We start from the raw sequence: 12,941 nt of genomic DNA, 5'->3' as shown, positions 1-12,941 counted from the left end.
GACTTACCAACCAATTTATTTCTAGAAAACAGTAAGGAAATGTAGTCTAGGGTTGATGAGGGAGGGGCTATGGTTATATTGGTAATGTCTACCCTAGCTATACAAAGTATTTGCTCTCCAGTGAACAACATAAACATTGAACCAAGAGCTAGATCAAATTACATAAAAATATTTATTTATCCATCCACAGATCTGAGAGCTCCCAAATTTGTCATAAAATACAACACATTTACTTCCAGAGAAGTAGGAATAAAATAAAAAAAGTTAAAAAAAGCAACCTGGACTCTTAGAAACTGTCCAGTGGGCTAGAAAATCCTTGAAATACACCCATTATATATTAAGGAAAGACACTAACTCTGTCCTTCCTGAAAGGGTAATTCTATTTGGATGAGACAAGAGGGAGAAAATTCATAAATATCAACAGATTCTGAAAAGAACACCAGTAGACATTATGAAAGGGGGTAATCTGATTTTGTGCTGTATATAGACTACAACAGTCTTGCTACAACACCGTCTTTGCAGACATCCCTATATACAGCAAATCATAGCAGCAGTAGTATCTTCAATTAGCAAAAACAAAGATACACAGTCACACATCTAACGACACAAAGTAGACAAAAATAGCCTGAACACATTCTCCTTTCCCAGTCAAAGCCAATCCTAGAACTAAGAGAATGACCCCCTCCCCCAAATATTCTATGTTGACATATTCTGACATCTCAGGGATAAGTGGTTTATCTATTTGCCGGCATGTAGTAGGTCTTATTAAATGTATAACTGAATTTGAATGTGGACTGATGAAGTTCTAGACAAGGTCAAACCTTTATCCATGTACTCACCAACTGATTAGGCAGAAATTACTTATGATATCTGATAAGTCAAACTAGCTCTAAAGCTATCTAAAAAATTAAGGGAAAAACAGAATTGCGATGAATCTGAAAAAAAAAAAAAACTCCCAGTGACATATTTGACAATCACAGAAAACAGATATTTTCAGAATTTTAGATTTAGTATGCATGTATGTGTAACCAGAGTAATACTTTACTCTGGAAGTCATACCTATTTGAAATATTTGCTCCAGTCTGAAGAATGGAAGAATCACCTTAAACCCTATCAATCACTGCCCAGTACAAGAAAAGATCAAGCTCAGTCTTGTTTTTTTCATCACAGAACCTGACACAAACTATAGAGTATTTTAGAGACTTAGTGATGACAAGATGTTTTTATGTTCAAATGCAAAGAAAGACTCCTTAAAAAATCATTTTGTGAAACAAGATGAAGGAGAAAGCTTTTAATATCTAGAACTATAACTCAATGATCTAGAATCGTAAGTGGCTAAGGGTCTGGGGTCTCTGAAAGATAAACAGAAATATAAATTTTATTCCATCATTAAAAGTGCAGTTTATATTTTTATACTTAGTTTTAACATGGCTTTTTCTCCTCTACATTCCTTTATATACAAAGAAAAGTAGTATGTAAATCATGCTATTTCTGTTAATTAATGAAAAACTATACTTGTTCTAAAACTGGATTTCTCATGGATTATTTACACTTTAAGTCCTAAGACACTAAAGTATGTGGTATATTTTTCTTCTTTAGGAATGTAGAACTATAATTATATTAGATTTAAAATGACTGGAATAACCAAGATACAAAAATATTAAAATTATAAGAGATAACATTACCATAGGGTAGACATTACAAAATGATAGGGAGTCTTGCTCTCTCCATATATGTGTGTATTCACACACATATATACACTTACACACACACATACTACAGACTGTATGTTTGTGTTTCCTCAAATTCACAGGTTGAAACCTGTGATGGTATTGGGAGATAGGGACTTTGAGAAACGATTAGGTCACAAGGGTGGAGCCCTCATGATTGGGATTAGTGCAGAAAGCTTCTTTGCCCTTTCTACCATGTGAAGACACAATGAGAATGGACATCTATGAACAAGTAAGTGGGCTTTCAATAGATACCAAATCTGCTGGCACCTTTATCTTGGGTCTTCAAAGCCTCTATAACTATGAGAAATAAATAAATATGCTGTTTAAGCCGCCCAGTCTATGATATTCTGTTACAACAGTCCAAATGGACTAACACACACACATGATTTTTGTTTTACTCTCTTAACTATTCTAAGTTTATAATTTCTTTCCTTAATAAATTCAACCATGAAGCAAAGTTGTTCCATTATAACTTTCAAAATTAGCATCTACTGCCTGGAAAGAAAAACCAATTATATGTTGAGTTTATGCCCTATCTGCCCCCAAATTTAGGTCTGCTGAATAAATATTTATGTTTTCATTTGCTTTGGACAGCTGCTAAAATGCACAATTTTCTGGAAAGCTACATTTTATCATACATAAAATAATTCTACTTTGAAAAATCACTTTGTTATTAAACTAAGCTAATGTCAAAAGGAATCATATTTATTATGGATCATCATAGAATAAATAGCATTACTTAACAATAAAAATTAAAACTATCATTTTCAAGTGTTTATAATTTTCCCTATATTGTGCTAGCCACTTTTTACACATTATATCACTTAATCCTTATACTAGTTCCGTGAGGTAGGTATTATTTTCCTATTCTATAATTTAGTGTACTCTGGCAAATAGAAGATGAAAAATTTACCCAGGGTTACACAGATCATAAATGTCTGAGCTATATTTTTTATCTTAAGTCTGCCTGACCTCAAATTTAAATCTCCACTATTACAGAGTATCTCCCCATTACGTTTCCTAGAGCAGAGTCTGCTGGCTATTTACCAAAACCACTTCTAAGCATACAGCTTGAACATATTTCCCTCGGAGTTGGGTACATCAATGAATTAAATTCTAGCCAAAAGAATATGGGCAAAAATAGTGTGTCATTTCCAGCCTTAGCTCATAGAAGCTTGCCACATGGAACCTTCCCATTTTATTTTCACCCATCTGGCTGCAGTCATCCACAAGCCTACAGTGAGAATCACATGAAACTGGTAGGACACTAGACAGAAGTTCAACCAGAAACATCTGTACTGAACTGTTATACAATGAGAAATAAGCCCTAGTGGGTTAAGCTGCTGTAATATAAGGATTTTATGTTCTATTCACTGGTATTAGTCTATAAATTTTTACCACCTGATAGTTACCAAATCAAGATATGGTTTTGATGCATTTTAAATTGAAAATTTCAATTAAAAGTTAAAATTATTTCTCTAATAGTCTAAACTTTGTCCTGACAACATCTAGTGAAAGTATGACCTCTTCCACTGTGAAACACAGATCTTAAGTAAAAATGGTAACTTGAAGAAAGAAAATCCTAAAGAATTGTATTTTTTATCACTTCCAAAGCAAAAAGCATCCAAATGTAGTTTTGAGGTGATGCCTAGATACATTCTTTTAGCAAATTCAGGTGTCGGGATAATAATTGAATCATTTATTTGATGTACTTAATACTTTAAAGAAATCTGTGCAATCCCCCAAAGGAAAGAAAAAGCAACAGCATACTCAGAAGTATTTCATCATTTGAAGATGATAGATATAACAATGCTGACAAGTACAAAAGGTAACTACTTTGTTCTGTCATGCTGAGTTGTAGAAAACACAAAGTATTGTGTGACCTTTAGAAAAACAGCCAAAAAGTAGCTTGCTTTGTGGTGCTTAACGTGGGTATTTCTGGAATATTTGCGGGTCTTGATTTTTGTCAGTTGTGGCCAAAGTTATGTCTTGAGAGATCTCAGGCATCTGAGGAAAGAATGCTGATGCAGTAAACAAGTGTAGGGGGAAAGACTGAAAGGAAATTCACTGCTTATAGAAAACAAACTAGTTGTTAAGCATCTATGTATATGCAGGCTCCTTGGAAATTTCCATCTATTAAATACTAGCTCCCAAACTGACCTGTATGTGTGTGTATTGGCCATGGTTGGCAATAGACCATATGGAGACTATCTCCTAATCCATTACTTGTTTTATACTCCTATTTCAAGTACTACTTTAAGGCTCTTCCTTGACTAGAGACTTCCACTGTAACTGACCCAAATTCTAGTCCTATCAAACTTCAGAAGAGAGCACAGTCCTGAGACTGGAAGATAGTACATATAAGTGATAAGTTGCTATTAAGTCTTATTTTTAAATGTATTTCACCACTTCCAGAAAACACAGTTATATTTTTATTACAGTTAATTCTTTAACTCAAAGAAATAACAGAAAATTTCAGCCCTTTAGATTAGCATTCCTTAAAGTAAGTTCATAGGTAATATGCATTGGAGTTACCTGAATATAAATATTTTAATCTCCAGAGTAAGCATTAAAAAGAATATAAAAAAGTATACCAAAAAGAAAATTTATCTAGAGAATTTTTTTGTAATTTCTGATTTCCTGCTCAAATTTCAAAGCTATCTTTAAAGAGAAGTTCATTTACAGTACAAACATGCATCAAATCATCATGTTGTACACTTTAAAATTTTACATTATATGTCATTTATAACTCAATAAAGCTGGAAAAATAAATACAAAGAAGTTAAACTCTTACATTTGAAGGCATAAGGTTCTTCACATACTTAATCAAATAATCAGATAGTTCACAAACAACTGTAATGCTTTACAGAACCCAAGGCCACCATAAATTCAATCTCTTAAATGGTATATGGAGTCTAGGAGCATCTATATATATTCAGAATATATATAGCTATCATAGTGGGTAATGATCCTAATTTCAGCATTCCAGAACATTTTCTTTAGTAGTCTTTATAAAAGGCTCTTAATATTCACAAAGGCAATTATATAGGCTTCCCTCAAGCGTTTTCTTGAGCTTTAAAAAATGAGTATATTTCTGAAATTTTTCCAGTATTGCTTTCATTGCATCTCCAAATTTCTTCTTTGTCATCTGCCAATTCCAATAATCAACTGCTTCTGCACTCTGAAGTCTGCCAAGAACCTCTGAAAAACTTTTTGAATTAAAGTGACAATATTTTCTAATATCCTTAGACCTTGCATCTTTGCTTATACTTTCTCATATATTCTGAAATTCTAGTTTCTTCTTCCAGAATATTTCCCTAAAAGTAGAAGCTAGGAACCGCCTACATAAAGCTTTGCTTGAAGTATTTTGTCAATTTCTTTGGAAATGGTGATGAAAAATAATTACCTAAAAAAACTGTTACCCAAGCATGACGAGTCCAAGGCAAATAACTGCTAATTTTTCAAAATCTCAGAGTGAAAACATACAAGAGTAGTGAGATGTACTATACCATTTCATAATATATTGTTACAATTTCTCTTTTATTATGACTCTTTTAATTCATTTGATATATGCTTTTTATAAAATTGCTTTCTTATATAAATAATACTAAGGTCTTAAAAGCAATGAGGTCAAATTCTATTGATGTTATTACTGGTCAAGATTCAAATATCTTCCTCAGTCTGGCATCACAAGGGATTAAAACTTTAATATGCTTCTTTAATTTTGTATAAAAATTATTACACAGTATTCTGTGGTTTATCATCATAAGTCATCACTGTTAGAATTACTTGTAAATAATTTATTTTAAATAAATTTATGTTCCACATTCCCAATATGCAGTGTTACAATGGGAAGAACTACCCCTAGCTTTGGAGTCAGACAAACAGGAATTTAGATAATGCCTCTACTGCTTTCTAGCTAGGTAAGCTTAGGTAAATTTCTTCATTGATAGCATGTGAATAAAAATTCCTACAATGCAGGATGTTTTTCATATTCTAATGAAATATTCTATGTAAAGCATCTATCACAGAGCCTGACATAGAGTATGCATTCCAAAAACATCATGTAAAACTATTGTTACTGATACTACAAACTGATTAATTATTAGGTGAGTTAGAAGTTGTTGATATATGCAATATGGGCTTCATTTCACTAGAGTTTATCTGATCCTAATGAAGTAATTTCCTAAATTTGGGACCTTTAGAATACTTTCAATGCTTAATTAACAATGAAATATCCCAAGAATTCACTACCAAATATCAGCATATAGCAGATATTTGTAGAAACATTTAAGTGTAACATTAAATAAACATTTAACATTTCTATCATTAGAAACACTTTAAACCTGAAAAGACATGGCACAAACTATTTCAGTTCACTTTGTTCTCAAATGTATTTACTTACATCACACTTAACTACTAGACATAACACAAAAGCATAATCATTTAGCTATAGATATGATGATTACATAATTACTCTCATCTAATAGATTTGGCTAATGATAAATTTGGGTGCTTTCCAATACAGCTTTAAGCTATTGTGTAATATAAATAAAACTGAAGGGTACATAAGTCTACATATTTATGTAAGCTATAGAAGTAATAAGCTGGCTTGACAAGGTATAGAAGAAAGGAGAAAAGTCTATAGTTTTTTTTTAATTTTCAACCATTTTGTAATCTAAATTCAATTAATGAACATATAGTATATTATTAGTTTCAGAGGTAGAGTTTAGTGATTTCATCAGTTGCATTTAACACCCAGTGCTCATTATATCACGTGCCCTCCTTAATGCCCATCACCCAGTTACCCCATCCACCTCCCCTCCAACAACCCTCAGTTTGTTTCCTATAGTTAAGAGTCTCTGATGGTTTGTCTCCCTCTCTGATTTCATCTTATTTTAGAAAAGTCTATAGTTTTAAAATATTTTAAAGACTAAGATCTTAGTGACCTTGTCATTTCATGTCTTCTGGTCCTAACTCATAAATAGGATTTGATTAAAAGGTTTTTCATAATCAATGATACTACTTGTTAAGACATTTGAAAAATTATAGTAAAAACAAATTTTAAATAATATTATTTAAATGGCGGGTTTATTATTAGATGGCAGGTATATATTCAGCAATATTATTTAAATGGCGGGTTAATATTATTAGATGGCAGGTATTCATCCTTTCTAATGGCTGAGTAATATTTCATTGTATATATGTACCTGGAACTGGAAGGGATTACACTAAGTGAAATAAGTCAGGCAGCGAAAGACAATTATCATATGGTTTCACTAATATGTGGAACATAAGGAATAGTGCAGAGGACCAGAGGGGAAGGGAGGGAAAATTGAAGGGGGAGAAATCAGAGAGGGAGACAAACCATGAGAGACTGTGGAATCCAGGAAACAATCTGAGGGTTTCAGAGGGGAGGGGGCTGGGGGATGGTGTAGTCAGGTGATGGGTATTAAGGAGGGCACATATTGTGATGAGCACTGGGTATTACATGCAACTAATGAATCATTGAACACTACATCAAAAACTAATGCACTATACAGTGGCTAACTGAACAAAATAAAAATAATAATAATATTATGGCAGGGTAGGAACAAAATGAATTATCAGACTATGAAATTCCTTAATAGGAGACCACATAATTGCCAGTAGGTAGAATAGCAGGGCAATTCAATTTTTTAGATTATATTTATCAGATTGAAAAGCCTAAAATCATATGTCAGTCATCAATATTTTAAGTGGGACATTTGCTAACATGGCATGACACTCATTCATATTCCACTAGTAAAATATCTATCTGGAAAAATAATATCTGGAAGACACTGATAATCATTAGTCATAGCAGTTCAAATCCCTATTAATAGAGAATTGAAGTAAAATTATTTTCTAAGTATATATAGAATAACCAGGAGTATCGAATGACTTTATTATTTTGAAGACTATTTGATTTATAGCCAATGAAATCATAACAAAATACTAAGAAGAAAACATTGAATGTAATGCAATGACTATGTATCAATGATTAGTCCAGTTTCTTGTTTATGGCAGGGCTCAACAGATACTTTTAAAGGCGAAGAAAACAGTTCATCTTCCTCCAAATTAAGTATTTCTACCTGCAAATATATTTAAAAAGTTTCACTTAATATAGATATATAGAACCAAAGATGCCACTTTAGTGTTAACTTTTTTTTATTTTATGTATCTTCTCAAACAATTTTAGACCTTCTGCAAACAGTGTACCTTTTCTCTGAAAGCTGGTAAACATTTTATACTGGGCTTCTAAAGGCAACACTTTGTGGGAGGTAAAATATTTTCTACCCTAAACACAAAAGGTTCATGAGAATCAAATAACCTTATCTAAAGTTTAAGTATAGTGTTTAGGGAATAATGGATACTTAAGGATACCCAAAGAAGGAGTTTTAAAACATAATGAAATTTTGCAATTATCTATGCAACAAAGATCTGGAATTTATAACTGTGTTCCTAACAACTCTGAGCAACCCTCCTTTTCATTGTCAGTCACCATTCTCACATCTCTTTCAGACCTGGATTCTATAACACTAGCAGACACCTGCTTGTTTAAAAAAAAAAAAAAAATAGGTTCCATGCCCAGTGTGGAGCCGTGTGGGGCTTGAACTCACAACCCTGAGATCAAGACCTGAGCTGAGATTGAGAGTTGGACATTTAACCAACTGAGCCACCCAGGCGCCCCTAAGTAGACACCTAATTTTTCCTTCAAACTTACCTATTTCTTCCTAATGCCTACAAGGGATGGTCAAAGTGAAGAAGACGACCTGCGATGAGTCTGCTACTTACATAATGGAACAAATAAGTCAGGGTATTGTATTTGAAGATTTAGGGTTTGTATCAATTAAAATAGTTTGGCTATAAATATGGCTTAAAAAATAAGGGATTTATTACATATAGAAGGTCCAGAGATAGAGATAATTCAGGGCTGGTTCAGGGGCTCAACAAGGTCATGGAGAATCCAAGTGTTTGTCTTTCCACTCTGCCTTTCTTGGGCTGTTACTGATGTCTACACCCGGGACCAGAGGATGGACTGCCACAATTCCAGATGACACACGGTGACATGATGATGTCTAGCCAAAATGATGAATGTTTCGCCTGTGTATCCCTTTTCATTAGTAAGGAAACCTTTTTCTTGAAGCCCACCACACTTCCCCTTTCATTGACCAGTATGCTATCCCATTTTCATAACTGAATCAAGCACTAGGATGGGAAATGAAATTGGTTTAAAGTAATTATGATTCTCCCCTCAGGAATGGGGGACAACTCAACTAAAAGTGGAGCACCCAGGTGCCCCACTTTTTGACTTTATACAATTATTTCACCTTTTTGAGAAATATAGGTATAGAACTATAAGAGATACAGATAAAGGCGCCTGGATGGCTCAGTCAGTTAAGCGTCTGCCTTCAGCTCAGGTTGTGATCCCAGGGTCCTGGGATGGAGCCCCATGTCCAGCTCCCTGCTCAGTGGGGAGCCTGCTTCTCCCTCTCCCTATGCCCATCCCCCCCTCTGCCCCTCCCCCTGCTTGTGCTCTCTCACGCTCTCTCTCAAACAAAATCTTTTTAAAAAATAGATACAGATGTAAATACAGATATAATACAGATAATTTTAACTTTTTTTAAATTTTTTGTTATGTTAATCACCATACATTACATCATTAGTTTTGGATGTAGTGTTCCATGATTCACTGCTTGTGCACAACACCCAGTGCTCCATGCAGAACGTGCCCTCCTTAATACCCATCACCAGGCTAACCCATCCCCCCACCCCCCTCCCCTCTAGAACCCTCAGTTTGTTTTTCAGAGTCCATCATCTCTCATGGTTCGTCTCCCCCTCCAATTTACCCCCCTTCATTCTTCCCCTCCTATCTTTTTTTTTTTAACATATATTACATTATTTGTTTCAGAGGTACAGATCTGTGATATTTTAAACAGGTCTGTATTGTCAGAACTATAGAGATAATTTATGTGAAAGTACCTAGCACAGAGTCTGATATATGGTGTAGGCCAATAAATATTATTTTAATGTTTCCTTTCATCTTAATGCCCTCATTTCCTTCCTTTCTATAAACAAAGCCCAGTAGCTTTCCAAGACACATGACCTAAATTTGATTCTGTCTCTAAAATTTTCAAGTCCAAAGGTCTTTTACTTGGTATTTACTTTAATATTTCATTCTATGTATACTACTATATCTAAAAATCAGGGTTGCCAAATACTAGCTTGTTTGAGCAGTGGGTCATGTACCCTGATTCATACACGTATACATACATACACACACACTTATTAGATAATAAATTCTGTAAATTAAACCAGCACATAACCCTCATCAATTACTTTAAGAAGGAACAAACAAGCAAGCAATCTCCTAGTTAGAGATAAAAGGTTCCTTGTGACCTCTCTCTACATTTTCAGTCTCATCCTTTGCCCATCCCTGACATTTATTTTTTAATCACACTGGATTAACTGTCCACTGTACTTTCCATTATAATTTCCAGCTCCTTTAAGTCTGTCGTAGACTCCTCTCTCTGGAATACTCTCCTCACCATTCTTCATTTGAATAATTCTTGTTCATCCTCATGACTCATTTCAGAAAACATCTCCCCCCAAAAATCTTTCCAACCTCGAAGTTGGGCTAAATGTTCCTTTTTTTTTTTTTTTTTGGTTCATTCCAGAGCACCTTCTACATACCATTTATCATAAAATACTGAAAGTAGCTATTTTTACATCTGCCTTCTTCACTAGATTCTTTGACATGTTCCTGATTCAACTCCTGGTACAGAAGTAGCTACTCAATAAATGTGTATTAAATGAAATAAATTTTGTTTTGTATATTCAGTATTCTGAGATGGAATACCAAAGACAAAGTACCTTACATAAATTAATGTAATAGTTTTAAAAAATAATTATCTAAAGCATTAAATATAGCATGAAAAATAACTACCTAAAAAAGACCTTGATATAAAAATACAGTAATATTTCTTGAGTACTTATTATAAGCCAAATATCATGCTAAGTGCTTTATACACATTTTCCTATATAATCATCCAAACAACCTCAGGAAGTAGGGGTGTATTTTCTTTCATTTTAAAGATGAAGATACTAAGGCACAGAGAAGTTTTCCAAGATCACACAGCTAGCAACTCCCAAACCTAGACCCTAAAGTTCATATTTTAGTTATTATATCCTAGAACAGACCATTCTCCACATGTTACCTGATTTGTTATCCATTCTTTTTTTTAAGATTTATTTATTTGACAGAGAGAGACACAGCGAGAGAGTGAGCACAAGCAGGGGGAGCGGGGGAGGGAGAAGCAGGCTTCCTGTGGAGCAGGGAGCCCGATGCGGGGCTCGATCCCAGGACCCCGGGATGACCTGAGCCAAAGGCAGACGCTTAACGACTGAGCCACCCAGGTGCCCCTGTTATCCATTCTTAATTGGAAATGAGACAACTAAACTTTATAGGAATTAAAAAAAATCATTTCTATAGACATGAAAATAGTATTTTATTCCAACTTTTTTCTCCCTTTATTGAAATCTATGTTTGTTCACCATCAATAGCACCTGTGTTGATCTTCTGCATTGAAATTGTGGAAATACAGCTGACTCTTGAACAGTGTGGGGGTTAGGGGACTGACCCCCTACTGCAGTCAAAAATCTGCTTATAACTTTTGACTCCTGGCAAATTTAACCTGTAATAACCTCCTGTTGACCAGAAGCCTTACTGGTCTCTTCCACTTGTTGGATGCTTATTCTTAGGGAAATAATTTCTCTGAGTCTTAAATTTATTTTCGGTAAAGTAACTGGAAAGAATGATCATTTTGAAAACTCTTCTTGCAAACAATTCCAAGTCTCATATATATTAGAAACAGCGCAAACATTAAAATGTATTTATTACAATAACCAAAATAATCTGCAATGTCACTGGAATTTGCTGAATTTATATGCTTATTAATAAAAATTACCCAGAGGTTCTGAGTATATCAAGTATTGTAGTGACTGATGTTCTTTCCTGGATGGCAAATATATTAAAATCCTTTAATCCTGACTTTTTATATAGATTGAAATAGTCTAATTGTGGATCCAGGGCCAAATATTTTTTTTAGTCTTGATCTTTAAATCAGGCTGTTTGATCCCACTGCTGGGCAATGCCTGTTAGGTGTTGGACAAATGAATGGCAGAATGTATAAATAATTACAATGGACTGAATCTCACTGAACTATGTTTGCATGATTTCCATAAATTTTAATGTGAGACGTTTGAGCAAAGGCTTTAATTTTAGGCCCTAAATCACTGCATATTTTTATATTGTCCATTTAATATCAATTAAAAATCTAAGAATAACTAAATGTGAATCACAATTTAAAATTGAAAATTACCAAATCTCCCAAAGTTTCATTAAGAAAAAATGTATTGTTCTATAGCATAGAGCTTATTTTCCCTTATTATATTAAACATTTCAAAATGCTATTAATGGCACTTTTTAGGGAGGCTTGAGGACAATGTGAAGGAAATGAAATTGTCATGTCTTGAATTAGAAAAGCTTAAACATACATTGTCACCTTTGCTCAAAAACTATTTGTAGTCACCACATCACTATGTTCAATCAATAAAATTTTTTCAGATCAATATTTTGCCAATTGATGAAAAGTTAACAGAAAAATATATCGAATTCAGGGAAATAGACTGTTTACTATATATCCACCACATCATTATTATCAATAACTTTCCAAATGCTTAGTATCCAGGGATTATTTCCTGTGTGTTGAGTGGTAAATTCAATCTAGTAAAAATAGTCTGTGTAAACTTTTCCTTGTTAGCATGAGAGAAACTACAGTCCAAGGTCGGTTCTTTTCTTTCATTCTCTTCTTTCTTCTTCTCTCTCCAGCCATGGGAATAGAGCTCAGTTATTTCTGCATGGATGCAAGGTGAATGAGGCTGTCGCTTCTCCTTGCAGCGCTATTCATTACAGGTCACTGACAGAATACAGCTATTTTTTAAATGAAAAAAAAAAGTTATATAGCATTATCTCACTTAGTCAGGTATTTGAAAGAAATGCGCAAGGTGTTATTTATTTATACAGAAATCTGCTAACCAGGAGGCATCATCTTGCTTTGAAGGGCCTCCTGCTGGCAAAGGGAACAACACTGTTATTATAAGAATTAAAACACTGCACACTGTATT

Source organism: Eumetopias jubatus, unplaced genomic scaffold, assembly GCF_037043125.1.
Source record: "Eumetopias jubatus isolate StellerSeaLion01/CBP00866 unplaced genomic scaffold, mEumJub1_p1.0 scaffold_3, whole genome shotgun sequence".
NCBI classification, from domain to species: Eukaryota; Metazoa; Chordata; class Mammalia; order Carnivora; family Otariidae; genus Eumetopias; species Eumetopias jubatus.
This window is presented reverse-complemented; position numbering follows the sequence as displayed.